We start from the raw sequence: 23,823 nt of genomic DNA, 5'->3' as shown, positions 1-23,823 counted from the left end.
AATTATTAAACTTGTGCACGGTTTTTATTATTTAATGATTTTTTTTCTTCATTAAAATGTATTTTTTTTGAATTTACATATTTCTATGACACAACAACATGTGCAGGGCAGGCTGGCATTTGTGGTTCTGCAAGTGACAACAGGCCTTGCTGGGACCTGTAATTTGCCTAAGTGTTTATTACTATTACCTCCGTACCCATTGGGCATAGGGTGTACAGAGGAGCCATGGCGCAACTAGCACCAGGGCTGGTTATAGCGAGGAGGGAATCCTGCACACTTTTTTGCGGGCCTCACTCTCCTGGGAAACCAGCACTTATGCCAACTGGTTTATGACTGTATGGAATCAACATGGAGGGACCCCCACTAGGTTGTCAGCAGCCCAGGCTAGCAATGCCTATACTAAAACAATAATTACTAGTTGGGAATTATTAAAGTTTGATTTCTCTCTCTAGTTAGGCCGACTGTCTTCCATAAGTTCTTGAGTATGGGAGCAAACGGCTGATTGTCATTTGCTCCCATACACAGAACAATTATCATTGCAACCAGCTAATTGTTTAGTGCAGTGATTTTCAACCTTTTTCAACTTGCAGCACACCAAATAAGATTTTAAAATTGCCAAGGCACATCATCAATCCCACATGGAGAAAAACACGCACATTGGTCCCCACGGGGAAAAAAAACCCTGTGGAAGTATACTTTAATTCAAGTATAGCTGAAATTTTTCCCAAGGGAAAAAAAAACCTCATTCATTGGCCCCCGCAGAAGAAAACAAACAATCGCATTGGCCCCTACAGAAAACAAAATAAAAACACATTGGCCCCTACCTGCCCATAGCAAAGAAAGGAGCTCCCTATCCCTCAGCTGCGGATGTGGAGCCTGTCACACTCAATGCTCAACAGTGAGCATTGTGCAGGCGGGACAGTGACGTGACATGGCGTGCGTGATCTATGATGTCACACCACCTGATCTCCATTGGTCATGACCCGGGCAGCGGCTGAGCCACCCGGAAGAGCCCAGCACTGCACGGGACCGAATTTAGGAGTTTTACTGCGGGCATCTCAGGCGAGGCTTCTCTGGAAGCACACTTGGAAACCGCTCGTGGCACACTAGTATGCTGCGGCACAGTGGTTGAAAAAAAATTAAAAAGTTATGGTAGACTTACCACTGATAACTTTTTCTTCGAGGTCCACAGAGATACCATGGGGTAATGTGGTTGGAGAGATCCAGGCACCAAACAATTAAAGCTTTCAGTTCTGAGGATGCCTCGGGTCCTCCTCCATATATGCCCCACCCCCAGGTCTTCAGTTTTGTAAACAAGCCTCAAGGCAGGAGAAGGAAATAGAAGGAAGAACAATTGTACACCAGAAAAACACTCACACAAGATGAGGGAATCAGAGACTGAAAGAAAAGAAAATTTACCCAATGCAACCAGGTGCCTCAGGGTGGGTGCCCTGTGGACCCCATGGACCTCGTAGAAAAAGTTATCAATGGCAAGTCTACCATAACTCTTTTCTTCTTCTTCAGGGTCCATAGGGATCCACAGGGATACCATGGGGGATGTTCTAAAGCAGTTCCCCTAAGGGTGAGGGAACCTCCAGAGCAAAAAGGAGAACTTGTTGTCCAAAGGAAGCATCCTCAGAGGCAAAAAAGTATTAAAAGCGTAAAACCTAAGAAAAGTGTGGACAGAAGACCACGTGGCTGCCTTGCACAATTGCTCAGCAGAGGCACCACGACTAAATGCCCACGATGGCCCTACAGACAGAGCAGAATGTGCTGTCATCGTGTTTGGGACAAGGAGCCTGCCTGTGTTTACACCTGAGAGATAGTCATACGTAACCATCGAGCCAGGGTCTGCTTATTAGCTGGCCATCCTCGTTTGTGAAAACCATATAATACAAAATGAGCATCTGATTTTCTAACAGTATTTGTACGCTTCACATAGATACGGAAAGCATGAACTACATCCAGGGAGGCTTCACCTACAGAGCGGTCTGGAGCCTGAAAGCTGGAACTACAATTTCTCATTTACATGAAAACGGGGACACTACCTTAGGAAGGTAATCCTCCCTTGTATGAAGAACAGCTCTGCGTGCAGAAGAGATAGCGAGGAGAAAGTGTCTTTGCTGTAAACCATTTCAAGTCTATACAATCCAGAGGTTCAAATGGGGGAGCTTGTAGCCCTTAAGAACCAAAAGACAGATCCCACGGTGCTACCGGTGGGACAAAAAGAGGCTGAACTCGCAGACCTCCCTGAAATTTTTTTATTTTTAACATCTGTTAATGACACAATCTTCCTTTGGAACCAGACTGATAATGCAGAAACCTGCATTCTCAAAAAGGTGAGAAGGAACCTCTGGGACCTTATTAGAAGATACTGCCCGTTCCACCTGGGAGAGAATCAATTTCTGCAGAGGCCTGGAATGAAACTGAGCATACCCCACCATGTTGAAGGTGGATACGATTGATCCAGGACCTGCATTGCTGACAGAATGGATACCCTTTGCTTGCGTAGCAGTTTGTGTACTCGCAATGATAGGGCTGCAATCTTGACCTCTGGCAGAAACACCCTTTGTACCAGAGAATCCAGAAGTGCTCCCAGATGTACCATCTGCTGTGTTGGAGAAAGGATTTCTTCCAATTGATGATCCAGCCGTGCATTTGTAGGCAGGCTATGGTCAGTTGAAGATAGTGTTGTAAAAACAACTGGAGTTTGTACCAATATCAGAAAGTAGTCCTGGTATGGTAGTATTCAGATTCCCTGATGCCTGAGGTAGGCCGTCATGACTGCCATTACCTTGGTAAATACCCAGGGGGCTGTTGATAGGCCAAAGAGCAGTGTCTGAAACTGGTAATGTTGTAGGACAGCAAACCGTAGAAATTGTTGGTGGGATGGCGAAATAGGAACATGCAGATACGCATCCTGAATGTCCAGAGAAACCATAAAATCCCCAGGTTCCATTGCCAAAATAATTGACCGGAGAGTTTCCATACTGTGGATAAACCTGTTGAGTGTTTTTAGATTTAGAACAGGGCGATGACACCCACTCTGTTTCTGAACCAAAAATAGATTGGAAAAATAACCCCTACCTTGTTGCAATACAGGAACTGGGATTATTACCCCTGCCTGCAGCAGGGAGTGAATGGCCTCCTGAACAGCCAAGGCCTTGCCTGCATCTGAAGGAGGATTTGTGCAAACCAAAAAAAAAAAAAAAACTTATGGGGAGGATGCCTCTGGAAAGTGAGGGCATACCCCTGAGAGACCACTTCTCTGACCAAGGCATCTGTTGTTTGATGCCAGTAATATGCAAACTGAAGAAGTCAGCCTCCCACCCTGGGAGGAGGCCTGCCCCATCAGGCCAAAGGTTTGTCGTCCGGCTTAGAAGCTGGACACTCTGGCCGGCCCAGACCTCTTAGTTTGGCACCTGGTTGTCCTGCGAAAACTAGATGGCTTAGAGGAAGACTGTTCTTTTGCTTGTCCCCGAGGACGAAAGAACTGAAAAGAAGACTGCCTAGAATTTAATGCAGCTGTTGATGGCAGACCAGCAAACTTTGAAGCCGCCAGAGTCACTATAATCTTGTCTAACACTGCTTCAAAAAGTACATTACCATAGAAAAGTAAGGTTTCCAGAGCCTTCTTTAATCCTGTATCAGCTTTCCAGGATCTTAACCAAAGGATTCTGAAATCCACTACTGAAGCTGCTGATGCTTTAGAAGCTAAAATTCCAGCACCTACTGCAGCTCCTCCCAAATAGGAGGCCACTTCCTGTATATGGGAGATACAAGTCATCTGTTCTCTGGAAGCATCTGCTAGAGAGTCTTCCAATGCCCCCGTCCATCCTTCAACAGCTTTTGCTATCCAGGCTCCAGCCATAGCTGGACGAGTAACAGCTCCTGATGATGAAAATATTGCTTTAAGACATGTTTCAATTTTCTTATCTGTAGAATCCTTAATAGAATATGCTGACGGAATAGGAAATGTAGCATTTCTGACTAAGTGAGTTACTTGAGCATCCACCGTTGGAGGTACCTCCCACTTAGTACATTGCAGAAGCTGGGAAAGGGTACATCAATGTTAATCTTTTATTCACACGTTTATCCGGGTTACCCCAAGCCTTTTCCATAAGCTCAGTGAGCTGCTCAGATTTAGGAAACTCCATTTTGGCCACCTTACGGTGTTTAAACACTGGAGCCTTCTTACTAGGTGCTGGTTCATCATCCTGAATATCTAGGGTTGATTTAACCACCCTCACCAAAGAAGGAGCAGCCATTGTGGACGTATGATCCTCCTCTGCCGAGCTAGACCCTACAGAAGAACCCTGCACATTATCCGATTCCTCTGATGATGTGTCTGAATCCATAAGCTGAGCAGACTGATAAAAAAATAACTTGCGTTTAGGCGCCTTAGTAACTACCAGTCTGCTTGCGACAGCTGACTGAGCCATACTCTGACTTGAGTGGGCATAAGCATTCATCCAGGAAGGATGTATAGGAGGTGCAAACCTAGCATGCTGTGGGTACCCCCATACAAGGGAGGCAGTATGGGAGTAGCCATACAATACAATGAGGACACCCAAGATGGCTCTTGTACAGGGATTGGTATACTAGACTGGTGAGGTGGCTCTTTATAACAGACAGCAGACAAACCATCCTTTATAAAGTCCTGAGAGGACAAGACCACCAAACAGGCTTTACATGAAACCAACATAAGGGCCTTCCCCTTCCTGTTTCACTTTACTTTTTGACATATCAATTATAAAGGAAATAATGCAATGTAATGTGACAACCTTCACAAATAACAAATAAATGCCGCACACACCTGTAACAGAGGGATGAGAAGAAAAACAGTGATAGTTATAACTGAAAGTCAGAAATAAAAGGCAGTATCAACACAGCAGCTAGCAAACAGTCACATACAATGCATATGCAGTTTAGTTGCAATGGGCTCTGAATCAACTACTCAAAACACAATGCTTGATAGGATACAGAGCACTATATACCTGGCCCATGGGAGAGGTATACAGGGAGACTGACCCCAAACCTCCTGAGACCAACAGCTACAGCAGCGCACGAACAGTGGACTGTGATCGTCTCATATACACGAGGCGGGTAGGAGGAGCGACCCAGACGAGCAAAAACCTTTGAAGGGACTGAGTCTGGGTCAGGGGAGGAGCTGCCGGGGGAGCTCCTACCTCCCCTAAGCTGTATGAACCGGCTGGGTACACTGGCCTCGTGGTAGCAGAAGCGTCTGCTGCCGCTCCCCGGCGTCAGACGATAAGGCCCTGGGCGGTGTAGTGCCTGCAGCGGCTTCCGGTACATCTCTGGAGCCGGAAGCGAGAAATCGCCTTACCCAAGATTTCCATGCATCCAGTTGCAGCCCGGGTCTCAGCATCGCTGCTAGCAAGCTCAGCCGAGAACCAGCCCTGCTACTGGTGTTGTGGCCCGGTGGAGGTAGGCTGAGTTGCAGTACATGCGTCTTAATTCAGACGCTCAGTACTGCCAACCCAGAAACATAGGAAATAAATTAAAAACATAAAATAAAAGCTTAGGAATGCCTGAATCCCTGTTACAAAGGTGCGCCTGATCCTGCCGAACCAAACGAACTGAAGGCCTGTGGCTTGGGGTGGGGTATATATGGAGGAGGACCTGAGGAATCCTGGAAGCTGAAAGCTTTAACAGTTTGATGCCTGGATCTCTCCAACCACATTACCCCATGGTATCCCTGTGGATCCCTATGGACCCTGAAGAAGAAACAGTGGTTTAGTGTATGGCCATCTTAAGGGGTATATTTACTAAAGAGCGAGATTTTAGAAGTGGAGATGTTGACCATAACAAAGATTCTACTTAACAGTAATCTTGCTCTTTATAGAAGATAATAGCTAGAATCCGATTAGTTGCTATGTGTAACATCTCTACTTCTAAAAACCCGCTCTTTAGAAAATATACCATCAAGTCTCTTAAGATAAACATTTAAAACGGCTACTGAAGGTTATGTGATGACCATACAGTTACAGGTCCATTGTTTACATAGAAACTGCACATTATTCATTTATAATAAGCCCGCACAAGAAGTGCAGTGTTCTCCCCAGGCTGTTTTCTGGCGGTCCGTCCGGCAAGAATCTCCTACCGCCCGGTACTCTGTATGCTATGCGTCCTGGAATCTGGGTGTTCATCCCGGCGTCCTGAACATTGTGTTCAGGACGCCCTAGTCTCTCAGTTTTGGAAGGGCATGGCAGCGGGCCTGGATCCTGAAGTAACCAGTCCCAGTCAGCCATTACTGCAGCACCCATAAGGTAGCGGTGGTGGGCTTCCACTGCTGCACTAGTACGAGCATAATAGCGGCACACGAAGCCCATTTAAAAAGTGGCACTGCACGGCCGCAAGCAATGATTGGCTTGCTCACGGCGCCATCTTTAAAATTCAAAATTGCTGTGATGAGCCAATCGCAGCTCACCGCATCATTGCTCCGTCCCCTTGGGCTGTCTTAAATTAGCCAGCGAGAGGCAGGGGCAGGCAGTCCAACAGAGGAAAACGAACTACCACATACTACATTGTACAGAAATTTGCTTGAGCACTGCAAGGCTATTGGTTGTACATACTTAAACCATCTGTATACTGGAAAGAATGCAAATTACACTTTGGAAAAAACAATGCAAGAATTGCTTGACATTTTAGCATCACAAATAAGATGTGAAATACTTAAACAATTACATTCAGCAGAATATTTCAGTGTTCTATGTGATGAAACAACAGACATATCCATTATGAAGCAGCTTATTATATACATTAAATATGTATGTTAAGTTAAAAAATGGCTAGTGACAATAGGTGGCTGTCTGTTGACTTTGCTGTACAGTTTTTAAGTTAATTCCTGGTGAGTATCATTGCTGCACTGGAAAGACATTCCACTGAGCGAAATTACATCACAGCTGAAGGTTTAATCAAATATATGAGAACATACAATTTCGTAGCTTCACTTATAATGCTTACAGATGTGCTGCTTCATTTGTTGAAGTTGTCTAAAGTTTAGCACAGGCAAGATTTTAACTAAACAGAAATAGCCCTCATCTTAAAAACCACAAAAAAACTATGCATTATGGAATTGAAAAACACGACTTCTATTTATTTTACTGGCGGCCATTTTCAAGTAGTTTTTACAGAGCCGGAGCCCCACTCTGATGTGGGACTCCGGAGAGGTAAGTATGCTATGGGTGCAGGGTGTGCGGTGCGGAGACCCCCTGGACCCAGGGGCTTGTGTGCCCCGCATACCCTGCGCCCATTATAGATACGCCCCTGTATAATGGGCAGTTGCATCAAAGTTGTTTGAACAAAAATCTACAGTTCAAACATATAAAGCATAAACTTTCAACTTCAACTGAGCTCAAATAATCTATTCCAAAGCTTGCTGTTATTTGACTGACCATACCTGTAGGAACAGCTGAATGTGAAAGAGGATTTTCTACTCTAAAACTAATTAAAACCTGTTTAAGGAATCACATGAAGCACACTAAATAACCTGATGCCGATTTCACTAGAGGGACAAGATCCTACAGACTTTGAATATAAAAAAGCTGCAGACGACTGGGCCTCTAAGAAGAGAATATATAAAATGTTAATCTATATAAGCTCAGGATTTCAACATTTCATTATTGCGAAAGCCCCCACCTGGCTACTTCTTGATGCCATCTGGCTGGAAAATTTTCGGGGAGAACACTGAAGTGGAATCAATGTGGGCCAATGACCATTCCAATGGCTCTAACCCTCTTACAAACATCTACTGTGACTGGAAATTGGGAGTCATTTAGTTTGTTAGAAATATTTTTTAACCTGTTAATTCAGTTATACTTTATGTATAAATTACCCCTCTCAGCCCCCCCCCCCCAAAAAAAACCCAAAAAAACCCAAAAAACAATTCTCTACTGTACCTGATGGAAGGATTTAAGCTTATGCTGTGCTGCACTCCAATTGGCAAAATCTAAATTTTGCAATAAACTCCACTTAATACTTTTTGGAAAACTACAATGGATCTGACAATCAATCAACTTTAATATGGGTAATTTTTTGGTACTTACTTATCCGCACCCCCTCCCTGAACTGGATAATTCTGTTAATATGTAAGCACATATAAGTATGGTTTAATAGTACATCGAGGCATGACTCTACTGCTCTATGTATGCATATGCTAACAGGCTACCATATTCTCAACCAATTATTAACCAAAGGGTAGAATTCAGATTTTCTTTTTCCTTTGACAGCACTCAAAGATTCAATGTACACATGACTATCACATGTAGTCTGTAATATAAGTAACTGTATTAAATAGTGCTAGCAAGAAAACTAAACGCAGGTCTCTTCTGCACTACACAGGGATGCTCCTTTTTACGCCATGTTCAAATGCCTATTCAAAACAATGGTACAGTTACAATAAAATACATCAACTTTTTATTATAAATATGTATTTTTGTAACATGCATTTAAGAGCTATATACACAGTATGCCATGGTGGCAGGAAACCACTATAAACTGGGCAGACTTTTTAAATATTAACATTCGAAAGTTTCCATTTAAACAGAGGACAAACAAATGAGCCTGTACAGCTGTAACTTACACATCTCTGAAGGAGCATTCAGCTGTGAGAAAATCAAAATGCCTCTTCCATAATCCGCGTTTAACATCCAGGACAGCAAAAAACGCTAATCCACAGGGCGCAATGTACCTCATCATCTGGCGAGGACACAACGCATACAAGTCACTGCAGTGGACAGTTCTCATGGCAAAATCCTCCGCATTCTTGATGCAAAACCAATACAGAAAATACAAATATCCACAAAGGGGCTAATATGCACAGTCCAAAATTGTTTTGGGTGAAATGTTATTTAATTTAACAAAACTTTTTATACAAATATAGAGAGAGGACTGTAGAATAGTTTAAAGGACTAACTTCACATATTAATAACATTGTTGCGTAGTGTAGTTGACCCTAGGGGGTCAATTACCTAATAAAAAGGCTGATCTGTCTCCATTACCTTAGTAGCCAGGTTCTCAAACTCGGTCCTCGGAACCCCAAACAGTGCATGTTTTGCAGGTCTCCTCACATCATTACCATTGAAATAATTATCTCCACCTGTGGATCTTTTAAAATGTGTCAGTGAGTAATGAATACACCTGTGCACCTGCTGGGTGACCTGGAAAACGTGACCTGTGTGGGGTCCTGAGGACCGAGTTTGAGAACCACTGCTTTTGTAGATGGTATGAGAGCATGCGTATGAATATTAATTACCTTAATCCTCATATTACTACAAAACATTTCAAATGTGGAATAAACTGCAACAAATAAGCATGTCCTAATATGTAGTATACTACATATTAGGGCTAGTACTAGTATAATTAATCGCAACATCGGAAGTGTCTGCGTTCCTGGCAGTGACAGAACTGACGTTATATGTAAGGGCAGGGTCACTACTAAGTGACAAATTCAATTAGCTGCAGATTCCCATAGTCTGTTCCCTGGGCTCTGGGTAAAGTGCCCTGAGCTATTCAATTACAGACCTGCGATCAACCTCAATGCAGCATTTAACGGTAATTTCTGCTTGTACCTCAGGAGGCTGCAACCAGGAATAATCGTTAACTGAACATAAAACGCCAATATGTATGTGAACTTCAAGAAGTATTAAGGCTCCCATACATCAGAGATGGATTGCAGCAATCGTGCAATTTGCAATAGATTGTGTATAAAAATCTGCGATGTATGGGCTTCACAGATCGCAGATTGCAACCAAAAAATGATTGGAATTGTTTAATCAGATTGTCCAACATGTTGGATTTCACAGATCGATTGGGGCTGTAGATTGCTAGTGTATGGACATGATCAGCAGATTTGCAGACCATTTCTAGCAAAATGATGGGCCTTTCAAGATTGCCAGATCTGTGTTTGCTGCAATCGATCTGCAAATCACTGAAAAAGATCTGCAGTGTATGGGCGCAGATTGCTCGATTGGGAAATCCTAAGATCGGGCAATAAATCTTCAAATTGTTCAATTGTGGTTTTCAGATTGCTGATGTATGGGGGCCTTTAATCCACTTCACATGTAAAATAGTTCTAACAGACTCTCTCATACACACACACACACACACACACATACATGTGCACACTGTGGGCCTAAATTGTGAGCATATCAAAAAAGGAGAAAAGGTGCAACTCTTTAAAACCATGTTGCAGCGCAGGTAGATTTACAATGTACAGAGAGATGTAAAATTGCGAAGTGATGTGCTCCAAGCTTAATTATGATATGTCAGTGTAAAAACAAAGCTGACCAGTATTTTTGGCTACATGCAAATACAGCCAGTAGTTTTCTTGCATGCAAAGAAATAAATGCATTTGCACCATGGTTTGTTGGCATTGCTCCTTTTTTGATCTGCTCCTAATCTTTCAAGATCATGTAAATGATAACTGTAAAACCAGATTCCCTGAGGAAAGCATACAAAGCTCAAATCTCTAACGTAAACTACTTTAATATTCTAGTTTCAGCACTGAAGTGGACAAAATACAAACGGAAAAACAGCCTTCACATTTATTGCGAGCCAGTTTTGTTAAAACAGTCAGGCCAGTGTGTGTCAAATCTTGGGTAGTCACCACTGCAACTTATGGGGCTGTGGATTGGGAGTTGGAAGCAATTTTGGGTGGAGTTGGAGTAGGCAAAAAATACAAATTTAGAATATTATGCATCTCTTAGCACAGGAGCCTGATCATGATCTTGCAGAAAGCAGCAGAATGAAAAAGCAAATAAATGTTGATGAAACTAAAAGTAAAACCAAAGAGAGAAAACACAGCGCAGCAGTGGTTCTGTTGAAAACAAGAGGAAAAAGATGCTTGGTAAAGTAAAGTTGTCCTATTGTCCAGGTGATCACTGAGTGTAAGCAGTAACACATGATATGACTAGAACACTAATAGTTAAGCTGCATATACACACACACACACACACACACACACACACACACAACGATTTAGTAAATGAACGATTTTAGTAAACGATTTCCGTTAATTTTTTTCAAGGTAAACACATTTTGTACAAAATAAGCCCACAAAAAAATACAGATCAGTCTGAACACTAAACACCAATTTATAAAAATGAATTAAAAAAAGGAATAAAAATATAAAAAGAAAAACACTGGCCAATTATTATTATTTTTTTAAACCTAACTCTAATGATTAAGGGTTTTGATGCATTCCATCTTCTTATTTTATGCAATAAGAATAGCAAAGAACAGTGAGCACATCTGTTGATGTCTTCTATATCTACTTTCAGTAAAATAAATATATTGTATATAGAAAACTATGCTGTCTATCAGGTCCACATTTTCCATAGGCCATAGCTTCCCTGCCTCACAAGTGCATATAGGATACGAAGGAAAAAAAAATAAATACATCTCGAAGAATGAAGCCCTGTAAACCTTTCAGCTATACAAACTTGGCCCTTCCCTAACCTCCATGCCATTCTAGAGCTCCATGCTACATTGACAGGTCTGCAGCATCTTGCACCAAAACCAGCTCAGCGTACACGATTTCCAGCAGTGAAATGCTGTGCTCCCTTCAATCACTACAAAATTTTAGATCTCAGGAGACAGGACTTTAATGAATAGCTCATTAGAATACATTTATGTATTGTACAGTAAGTAAAGAAATTGCACTGAATGTGTTCTCAAATAGGCCTCAAACAGTAGGAAAAGACTAGGCTGTTACCCATGACTGTCAATTATAGCCTGCTTACAGTTTTGCCCAACTGACTTAAGGCCCCCATACATCCAAAGACTGATTGCAGCAATCGTGCAATTTGCAATCGATTGTGTATAAAAATCTTTCCCTTTTTCCATCGATTGCAGATTGCAGAATTGTCACAATCGATTGAAAAAGGGAAAGATTTTTATACACAATCGATTGCAAATTGCACGATTGCTGCAATCAATCTCTGATGTATGGGGGCCTTTAGGCTACACACCTGGGCGACTTGTCCTCTGCCCAATGAATCCACAGGCCGAGCAGCCAATTACACACTTATCAATCTGCAGCTCAATGTGTGTACTGATCTAATAGCTGGGTGCTCATTTAAATGTGCCTGCCCAGCTGAGAGGTCAGTGTCAGCGGGTCCCTGCAGCAAGTATACGGGTAGTTGGGGGGTCACCTATACACAAAGCCAGGCACGCTGATATATCTGCTGCAGAGCTGATCCGATGTGTGAGAAAAACGTTGTTCAACCTTCTGTACAAACGTACTGATGCACTATGCGATATGTCGTTCGTCAGCAGAGTGAACGACCTCACGCATAAGGCGGTATTCAATTGTCTTAACCCCTCTTCACGCCCGACGGAGCTATTCAATTTCACTTTAGACGGGAGATCAGGCACGCTGAAGCAATTGAATACCGCCCATAGTGTGTACCCAGCATAAATATACCAAGTTGTTATTAAGCAGCTGCCACGTTATGTATTCGGGTGGCGGCAAGCAAAGCAGATAAAAGAATTTCATAAAGTCATCAATTTGAAGAAAATAAATCAATCTTCCTATCTAATGACCATATTGCTTTTGGCTGTTTCACAAAACTTCCAATACAGTTGCAATGAAATGAGAGATACATCATGGTGATTACACAAAGTCAAGCATAGGTCTAGTCATGTAACTTCAGCATTGCAATAAATGTATGTTTACAACAGTGGTCGAAGCGGGAATTTTGAAGTGGGGGTATGGAGACGCGCAAAAAAATGGGTTTTGATATGAATCACGAGGGGTGTGGCTACATGTCGTGAGGGATGCAGCCACTCAAAAAGGTGCATGTCATGCATCACGCTCTCATTCCTACCTTTCATCTCTCACCTTTTGCACCTTTCGCTCCTCTCTAACACATAGGCCCCCGCCGCAGAAACTTAATAAATCAGAATCTTTACTAGATAAAAGAAATAAAGGGGTGTACTCCTGGGCGCTAATAATCCTTAGCAGTTTGTGCACTGCCCCAAAACCTGTTCACTATGGGACCAATGGTCAAATTGTAAAGAGCAACGGAATTTGCTGCGTTATATAAGAAACTGTTAATAAATAAATAAATATCTACAAGGGCACTTTTCCTCATCCCTATACTTGCAGAAATCACAATCTTTGCATGAAAACACACACACACACACACACAGAAAAACTAAACACATAGGCCCCTACAGGAAATGAATAAAACCGTTGCATGGGAAAAAAAAAAAAAAAAAAACGGCACCCATATGAAAAAAAACAAACTAAAGTGCGGCTTTTTAAAACTGGAGATGTTGCTCATAGCAACCAATCAGATTCTACATAACATATATCCAGCACCTTCTAAAACAGTGGTGGGCAATAAGCGGCCCTCCAGCTGTTCTTGGAACTGCAAATCCCAGCATGCATTGCAACATTTTTAGCATGACCAAATAGCAAAACTGTGACAGGGCATGCTGGGATGTGTAGTTTTACAACATCTGGGGGACCGCTTATAGCCCACTCCTTTTCTAGAAGATAATAGCTAGAATCTGATTGGTTTCTATGAACAACATCTCCACTACTAAAAACCTGCAATTTAGATAAGTCACAGGTGCTTTCCATGAAAAAAATAAACACACACACAGAGTTTGGAAAAAAATAGGCGCCACTGGAAATTAATAAAACACATACAGGGGAATTCAATTGTTCTGGGAATTCAATGGCGTCCAATGCAGCAATTCAAATTCTGCTCCTTCAGGTACACATTACTGTAAGTAACATTTCTTCTCGCAGCCTCATGAGGTGGTGAGAAAAATCTGGTGCTTCAAAAGTGATGGGCGCCCAAATAAATAGAATTGACTTTAAAACACCACCCAGAGGAATTCCCCCAATAGGTTTTGCAAGTAAAAAAGAAAAAGCAATTGAATTAAATATGTGATGTGAATAGCGTCGGGAAGGAGTCAATTCAATTGTTTCCCCCATGTCCGGCACTTAGTCAGGAGAGCAAGCCTTAAGTGGGGTGTTTAGGCGTGCTAACCGGCATTATCCGAATAAAGTGCTGGCCGCAATGCTATAAGCGCCGCACTAAACTGAAAAAGAGCATTGCGGACGGGACTTTAGTCAGATTTCTGCTTGCACTCTCAGGAGGGTGTGAGCATAAATCCTTTAGTTGGACTAAAGGTGCATACACAGTAGACAATTTTCTAATATTGCCGATAATGTCACATAATTACGTAAATTTTGTTTAATCGTCTAGTGTGTACGCACCAGATCGTTAACAATGTGTGCGCCCACGGGTTAACGATATGCCCAGTCGTTTGTACTTGCAGTACAATCTGGGGATAACGTTAGCGATGCCATGCTGCCGAATGCAGCATGGACGTCCCCCCTCCCCTCATTACCAGCAAGTGTGTATGCACTTAACGATGCCGCCACCCCCGCCGGGTCCCGTAGCTGACGATACCGGTGTGTACACACATCGTCTATTGTGTACACACCTTAACTGCCTGGCCAATTGAATAGCTCCAGGAACCTGTTCCAAGCGCTATTAAACATTGCCCTAAATTCAATGGACTCCATTGGCACCAATGGGAAAATAAAAAATACATAGGCCACAGGAAATAACAAACAAACTTAGGGCAGTATCCAAGTAGCCTGGATATATTTTCGGTGGTGAAAATGGGGATAATTCGACTATAATCCCTGTTTTTCACTGACTTGACGTTTTCACCTTATCCCATATGTTTCGAGTGAACAAATAGGATCCGTGATAAGTTTATGGACCTGTGTGTTTTCACCAATAAGTGTCTGCATCAGGCCAGACTATGGGGCTACTTGGATAGCTCTGGATAATCCATTAGCGCCCAAATCACACTCGGTGGCAATTGGATACCGCCCATAGGCGCTGCATGAAAAAATAAATAAGAGTTATTGTATAACATACCTTGGTTAACTCTTTTTCTTCGAGGTCCATAAGAATTACCATGGGTTATGAAGTATGAGCGATCCAATGCACCAAACAGCTCAAGCTTTGGAGTTCCCAACATGCACTGGTCCTCCTCCCTATATTGCCCGATCTTAGCCACAGGCATTCAGTTTGTAACCAAGCCTAACGGCAAGAGACGGAGAGTGGAGAAGGAAGTACAATGTACACAAGAACACAACATACGAAGAGGGAATCTATGATACAAAAAGCCTAAAGAACAGATTCCACTGAGGCCAGGTAAGTCAGCGTGGGCGCCCTGTGGACCTCGAAGAAAGAGCGTTAACCAAGGTATGTTATACCATAACTCTTATTTTCTTCTTCAGGGTCCAAATGGTCCATAGGAATTACCACGGGGACGTCCTAAAGCAGTTCCCTTAAGTGTGGGGACGCTCCTGCGCAGAGAGGAGAATTTACCGCCCAAAAGGAAGCATCCTGGGAGGCAAAAGTATCAAATGCATAGAATTTGATAAAAGTATGGACGGAAGACCAAGTGGCTGCCTTGCACAGCTGTTCAGCCGAGGCGCCATGTCTAACCGCCCATGATGATCCCACAGACCGAGTGGAATGTGTTGTCACCTTGTTCGGGACAGGGAGATCAGCCTGTGTATAGACCTGAGAAATAGTCATACGCAGCCAGCGAGCCAAAGTCTGTTTGCTGGCCAGCCTCGTTTGTTAAACCCATATATACCAAAGAATCTGATTTCCTGATGGAGCTGATATGATCCATGTAGATACATAGGGCTCGAACCACATCCAGGGAAGCTTCACCTGTAGACAGGTCTGAAGACTGAAAGATCGGGACTACAATTTCCTCATTTATATGAAAACGGGAGACAACTTTTGGAAGGCAGCCCGCCTTTGTACGGAGGACAGCTATTTTTTTTATATATTTATATATATATATATATATTTATATATATATATATATATATATATATATATATAAAATTCTTAGTTTTTTAAAAAACAAAGAAAGTTTTGGAACAACAAAATCAGTACAAAACATAGTACTGCAAAGAAAAAGCGCAATAGTACAGATCCATATTAGACATATAAAAGACAAATAACAAAACAGAAACGTAATAAAGTCTAAAGTGCAGCATATTCCACCATAAAATAATCACAGAAATAAATGACAAGAGGTGAAAAAAATATAAAAGAGTTAAGGGGAAAAATAGGGGGGACGAGGAGGAGGGATGCAAACAGACACTGAGTTCACCGATATCGAAGACAAAACAACAAAAATATCTACAAGTTAAAGATTGTGGCATGAGTGCTGCATATGAGGCAGAGGACTTAAAATCAATCCAACTGAACCAAAGAGCATTAAACGCAGTGTTTCTCAGGGGTAAAGAATATCATCCATGGCCATGTAGAAGTCAAGATGTTGACACCATTCCCACACTGTAGGAGGAGTCAATCAGCGCCAGTGGACTGGGAGCACTGGCCTTGCAGCATTATGTGTCGAAGGAGCGATTTTTTATATAGAGAAATCAGGGCAGATGTATGCGAGAGCAACCAGAATTCCGGGCCAGATGGTACATTATTACCCAAGATCTCCGAAGCCAAGGCTATTATCTTACCCCAAAAGGGGCAATTAGTGGATAATACCACCAGATATGCATCATTGTAACTGGTTCCCCAAGGCACCTCCAGCAGAGAGGGGACACTGTGGGATAATACTTCTGGAGAATGACCGGGCAGCGGTACCATCTTGTCAGGACTTTATATTGCGTTTCCAGAACCTCCAAACTGTCAGAACGTGCATTAGTAACTTGAAACACTTTATTCATAAGGGCATACAAATTAATTGGGACAAAGTCTCTGTCCCAGGCCACTACAAATAGAGAGTCATCTGTAAACATGTTGTTATGCAACAAGATCTTGTAAATACCAGAGATTATATATATGTGGGAGACATCCAGTAAAAACACAAATACAAAGGGTGTCATATCCCTAGCAATTACTGAAGGGCCGCCAAGAGAAGAGGCAAAATGCCGGATCTGAGTGCAAGCACAAAAACATTGTTTGTAAGGGGGGTATTGGCACATAGTGGCAAATGGTCAATTTATACCCTTTTCGGATGTAAGTGACCAACTCTAAAAATCCTTGCAGTAGACCAGGTGGAGGAGAATCGCCCCGAAGTCCCAGAACGGAAATGGGGATTATAAAGGATAGGAGTAAGAGAAGAGATCACCGAAGATATCCCAGGTTTAACACGTAATCTTTTCCACATCTCCAATCTAGGGCCCACTGTTGGGTGTGTGGAATGAGCAATTTTAGAGCACCATGGCAATGTGCTCAAGTGGAGATGGGACGAATCCGCCTCCAGGTCCACCCACTGCTTGCCCAAGGTGCCCCAGGTCCAATCCAGGACTCTACCAAGTATAATGGCCTGATAATAAGTGGATATCATTGGCAATTGTTGGACCCCTCGACATTTCTGCCTAAAGAGCATTTCATGTTTGAATCTGGGTTTCCTGCCCCCCCGACCAATTTTCGAATGAGGTTTTGCGATTCAGACAAAAAGTTTGGGGGGAGGGCTATCGGTGTAGTCTGCAATAAATATAGGAGGCGTGGAAGTATATTCATCTTGATAATATTTAGACGACCAAGCCAGGCAAACTTTTGCAGACTCCACTGATCTAGTTTTTGCAAATGGAGCAAAGCAAAAAAGGTATATAATTAAGGGTAAACAAGTCACATGTACGTCTAGGTATCAGTATGCCTAAATATTTGAGAGAGAGGAAGCCTGCTACTTAAATGGGAAGGAGGCACCAAGCGCAGACACAGTCTCAACCGAAGCGGTGACATTTAAGGCAACAGATTTACTATAATTAATCTTAAAATTAGAAAGATCACCAAACTGCTGGAATTACTTCATTAAATTAGGGAGAGAGGTAACCGGGTTACTATCGCTAGCAGGTCATCCACAAAGAGGGCAAGGCGATAGTCTCGTGAACCCACCTTAAGGCCCGTAATACTAGGATTAGCTCTAAATGCTCTTGCCAAGGCTTCCATGCATAGTATAAAAGCAAGGGAGAGAGAGGGCAGCCCTGACTAGTACCATTTCATATGTGAACTGGGGCCGACAAAATCCTGTTTACTCGTATCTGGGCCGCAGGGGCTCTATATAAGGTCAGAATTTTTGAAAGGAAGACTGCACCTAACCCTAATCACTGCAAAACCAGTCATGAAGCCCCAAATCCACAAGGTCAAAAGCTTTTTCAGAATCAATGGAGAGGAGCATCATGGGAATGTCACAGGAAACTGCATGGTGTATTAAATCAATGACTTTGGTGGTATTGTCTTTCGCTTCTCTACCTGGGACAAAGCTCACCTGGCCAGACTGCATAATAGTCGGAAGAAGTGGTTTAAACCGAATAGCTATAAGCTTAGCGTAAAACTTTACATCAATATTTAGGAGAGATATCGGGTGGTAACTTGCCGTTAAAGATGAATCCTTGCCCTCCTTTGGGATAACCGTAATGTGTGCTGCAAGCGATTGATCAGAAAAAGGAGTATGCGCTGAAACAGCATTACAGGCTCGCAGCAATAGCGGCAAGAGGGTGTCCTGGCACGCCTTGTAATAAGACAACGTGAAGCCATCGGGACCAGAACTCTTGCCAGACGGGGAGGGTCTTAATAGCAACAGATAATTCTTCCTCTGTAAAGGGGGAGTCAAGAGCCTCTGTTACCGTTTCAGGGAGAGTAGGGAAAGCTATTTCTTTTAGGTACTTCTGGATCTGCAATATCCGAGCTGCCGGATCTAAGTTTGTATTATTCGGGCCTAGATTGTATAGGGCAAAATAATAAGTCTGAAAGACTGCTGCAATATCTGTCAGTATGGCAAAGTTTACCAGTATGATCCTTGATACATTGAAGGCAAGTCAAGGATCTCTGAGTTCTAAGAGCCCTTGTCTGCATTTTGCCTGGTTTGTTCCCCTAACGATAGTATTTATGGCAGCATCTTCGATACACTCTCCTAGTCCCCTCATATAATAGATCATTAAGAGCATCCCTAGCCTTCTGAAGTTCCACAAATACTTCAGAGGCCATAGTATTTTTATGGGTAAGTTCGAGCATCCGGATTTTGGATAACAAAGCATCCCTACATTCGGCTTTCTGTTTTTTGAGATAGGACCCTAACTAAATACACTTACCCCAAATAACGCATTTCTGGGCCTCCCAGATTGAGACAGGTGAATCATCATCAGTGACATTATAAGAAATGTATCCTTTCAGGGTCTCCTCAATTTGAACCATGGAGGAACTGCTTGTTAAACTTCCAGTACCACTGACGAGGGGGGGTATCACGAAGGTATAAAATTAAGAATATTGGGGCATCAGAACCAGTAATGTGCCCAATGGTGGCATCTGCAAGGAGATCTAGTCGGGAATGATCAACACAAAAATAGTTATGCGGGAGTAAGAACTATGTGGGGAAGAATAATAAGTGTAATCCCTCTCTGCCGAATGTAGGAGTCGCCAAGCCAAGGATCTACCAATTGAAAGTCGTGCAAAGTCAGTCTAAATTTCCTAGTCTCTTTAATAGAGGTGCGTGGGGATCCAGAAGAGGTATCAAGAGAAGGCTCCAAGGCCAATTAAAAGCTCTCCCAACCACTCGGATGCCCTCCAACTGGTCTCTATCAATTCTAATGACTTAAGCAGAAAGCCAGACTGACCCCTGTTGGGTACATATAAATTTACCAGAGAAAAATTTTGATTAGCTATGGTAACCTTGACCAATAATCCCCTACCATCACCAATATGGACAACTGAAATATCAGAAAGCCTCAGATGTTTAGAAAACAAAATGGCCACACCCCTATCCTTGGCTTCTGAGAAATTATTAAAGTACCCTACAGGAAAATAGAGAGATCATAAGGACGGAGCCAGATCTTTCTTAAAATGTGTCTCCTGGAGAAAAGCTATATCTACCTTATCCATATGCATCGTATGTAGAAGACGGAATCTTTTCTCCGGTATATTAAGACCCTTTACATTGTTGGAAAAGATAGAGAACTTAGCCATATTTAAGGTGTGTGGGTGGACGTCTTGATTGTCGGATGCATAAATCAATTACCTGAATGCAAACCGTGTCTATCAGCAAATGAAAAAAAAAAGGGTAATAAAGGGGGAGATAAACAAGAGCCAAAAGAGAAGGAAAGAAGGGTGAAAAAACAACAAAAACATTGTATCGAAATAAATATCCATTCAAAACTGAAGGTGGTAATAGCATAAGAGCAGAACTCCGTATTAAAGGTCATGAAAGTCCCTAAGAGGTCCAGGGACATCTTATACACAATGGAGTAGAGGGGAATAATGAACCTGACACCCAAATAGGTCCAAAAAAACAAAAGAAAAAAACACACACACACACACACACACACACACAATAGGGACCTGCCTAAATTAATATACAGAAATATTTGCCTAGATCAATAAAATATTTAGAAAAACATTAGAAAAGCATTAAGCTAGAGTAATAATAATCAACATTAGATAACCAGGCTAAAGAGAAGTACTGCTCAGGACTTAGTGGAACCCATTTTAGCATACAACAGGATCTCAAATATATGTAAATGTAACAGTATCAAACATCCTAGAAGACAAAGAAAATAACACAGATCCAACAAATAATCCACTAAAAGGCTAAGAGCATAAAAAGGATATTATGGACAATAGTAGCTTTCCTGGTCAAGTATTTTCTACACTCTCAGCCATATGATCTCTTCCCGGGCCTACGTCTGGAGCCTCGAACCTGCTGCTAGGTCTCCTTACGAGGTGGCAAGGGGACACCGGTATCCAATAAAACCAGCCAGTTGGGGACTGAGACAATAGGCAAACCAAGAGAGGACAAGATTGGGGCACTTCAGTTGAATTCTCGAAGAATATGGTTTCCCCTCATGCATTACTTGTATACTTAATGGAAAACCCCAACGAAATTTAATGTCCTGCTTGTGCAGTTCCTCTCTGAGCGGACGGAGAAGACATCTCTGTTGGAGCATTGACTACGAGAGGTCCCGGAAAATCTGTACTGGATATCCATTCAAGTCAATCTGTTAGGATTTGCTCCTGTACCGTATAATAGTGCAATCGGCAGATAGTCTCTGGGTCTTTCAGAGGACATACCTTTAGGGCGTAATGCCCTATGAGCTCGATCAAATTGGATCCTAGTATCCGGATCAGCAAGCAAAAGTTAAATTAAATAATTTAGTGAGCATCTTCAATTCCAGACTAAACGAACATCTTCGGAGACCCCACGTGTAAGCAGATTATTTTGCCGACCCCTGTTGTCAACATCATCCAGTCTACTCTGCATCTCCAACAATATATGGGAATGGTAAAAAAGCAAAACAATGTGTCACTGAGTTGGGTATCGACAGATTCCACGTTCTTCCAAAGAAACCACTCTCTCTGCTACGCGAGTAAGGTCCGAACGAATGGAGGAAATGCAAATCTGGACTGTTTCTTTAATCCTTTTTTCCAATTGTAGATCTTGTTGAATGTCCTGCCGAGTCGGTAAGGACTGTAAATGTTGCAGAATCTCCCCAATATCAGGCGTATTAGCAGGGACAGGTGGGAGTTAGATGAGGTGAGTGAGACTCCGGAATAGAGCTGCCATCTGAGCTCCCTGAAGCCATATATGGAGAGTTAGGACCCAGTGGAAGTGGAGCACCAGTCAAAGGTGTAGAAATGCCAAAAAAAAGAAAAAAAAGAAGGAGTATGGAATGCAGTATTAGGTGATGACTTAGCTGGAGTGGTAGCGGCAGCTGGGCTTTTAGCTATACTCAGTCTACCCATGAAACATAAGAAACATACTGTATCAAAGCAGAGTTACGCAGAGAGGAAAGGATGGATTCTTAGGCATAGCATAAAATTGGTGCCAAAGTTCAGGTTCCCCTCGCTGCCATATATTTATATCATGGCTGAGGCAGTCAGGACATACATTCTAGAACTTCTTGTCCACGAAGTGCAGAAGGATCGCCAAACCTGCACTGAGGCTCCTCCAAGGCAATACAATAGTGAGAGTGTGGATTATATTCTTAACGCCTTAACACAGTATAAGGAGGCCAGCATCTCCAGGAGCCAGTGTCAGAGAAATTGTGGGGCCAGAGAGACAGGGCAGAGCAGGCTGGACAGTGAAACAGCCTGGGCAGCAGTCATATATAACTCCTTGTGTAATAGGACATACCTGGAGAGACTGCTGTGTGAGAAGGGAAGCATCAAGATGGCCACCACCCGTGATTCGCGGCTCCAATCACAGCCGCTTCCAAAAGGCCCAAGGGATGTATGAAGTCCCTCCTGTGTCTATGGTAAGGCAGAGGGGGGGCCTGCTGAGGAGGGAGCTTGTGGTGAGGTCCGGCGGCAGCACTATTCCGAAAATCACCAGCGGGAGCCAAAATTTAGTCCTAGGCTTCCAGAGATCAGACAGGAGGTTAGCGGGACCGCAGGTGGTCAGGAGTGGACAGAGGACCCACAGAAGTGACAGGGGTCCACGGGGCCCAAAGCTCAAGGGGGCAATCTAGGGAGCTGCATGAGAGACATCTTCACTGTCAGACAGCCAAGCCACGCCCCTCAAACAGCTATTTTGATGAAAAATCAAATATGGAGAGCGACATGACAGTGCTGCCAAGTCAGAAACTCTGAGGAAAAGTGTCTTCGCTGTCAGCCATCGCAAGTCCACCTTATCAAAGGGAGGCGATTGCAATGCCCTGAGAACCAAAGATAACTCCCACGGTGCCACCAGTGGGAGAAATGGAGGTTGCAGCCGAAGAACGACCTGAAAGAAATGTTCTAACATCTGGCAAAGGGGCAATCTTGCGCTGGAACCAAACTGTCAAAGCAGAAACTTGGACTCTCAAGGTATCGAGGCAAAGACCTAAAAGTCTAACCCAGCCTGAAGAAAAGCCAGTACTCTTGATACCTTGAAAATATTAGGGTCACATTTCTGTGAGAAAACCATAGAAAAAAATGAATGCCAAATTCTGTGATAGATGCGGGCGGAAGCAGGCTTCCTTGCCCTCAGCATTGTCTGGATCACAGAGGCAGAAAAACCCTTGGCCTTTAAGAGGGAAGACTCAAGAGCCATGCCGTCAAAGCCAGCCGAGGTAAATCCTGGTAAAGGAAGGGACCCTGCATTGGCAGATCAGGGCGTAGAGGCAGTGGAAATGGACTGTCTATGGATAGACATGTCAGCTCGGAGAACCAATACCTCCTGGGCCACTCAGGGGCTATTAGTATCATCCTGCCGCCTTCCTGCTTGAACTTTCTGACCACTCTGGGAAAGAGAGATTGGAGGAAACATATGCCAACCTGAAGTTCTATCTTACCGCCAGAGCGTCCACGAAGGCGGCTGAGGGGTCCCTTGTTCTGGACCCGTGTGGTTGTGATGTGATGCCATAAGGTCTACGTCCGGTAATCCCCTCCAGTCCACCAGAAGTTGAAACGTCTGGATGAAGAGCCCATCTCCGGCGTGTATGTCCTGGCAACTTAGGAAGTCGGCTTCCCAGTTGAGTACACCTGGGATGAATATTGCCGGAAGATGGTATTCTGCCCATAGCATAATCTTTGCCACTTCCTTCATAGCTGCCAGACTTCGTGTGCCTCCCTGATGATTGATCTTGGCCACTGTTGTCACATTGTCGGACTGCCCTGTAGGAGGTCCTGCGCCAGTATGAGTGCTTTGTGGACTACACGAAGCTCCAATATATTTATTGGCAGGTGACTTTCCTGGACCGTTCATCTTCCCTGAAAGGTGTGATGACCCGTCACCGCTCCCCATCTTCGCAGACTTGCATCCGTAGTGAGGAGTACCCCATTCTGGGATCCACAACGGACGACC

General features: G+C 43.2%; 1 protein-coding gene across 2 annotated transcripts in view; it reads right to left on the bottom strand.

Moving 5' to 3' along the window:
• PARG (poly(ADP-ribose) glycohydrolase) overlaps positions 1 to 23,823 on the bottom strand; it is a 174,689-nt gene that overhangs the window by 123,940 nt on the left and 26,926 nt on the right. The gene's annotated exons all lie outside the window — the stretch shown is intronic.

Source organism: Taudactylus pleione, unplaced genomic scaffold (genome assembly GCF_031769625.1).
Source record: "Taudactylus pleione unplaced genomic scaffold, aTauple2 ptg001314l, whole genome shotgun sequence".
Taxonomy (NCBI): Eukaryota; Metazoa; Chordata; class Amphibia; order Anura; family Myobatrachidae; genus Taudactylus; species Taudactylus pleione.
The sequence above is the reverse complement of the archived record's forward strand: the minus strand, read 5'-3'. Positions and strand labels throughout refer to the sequence as shown.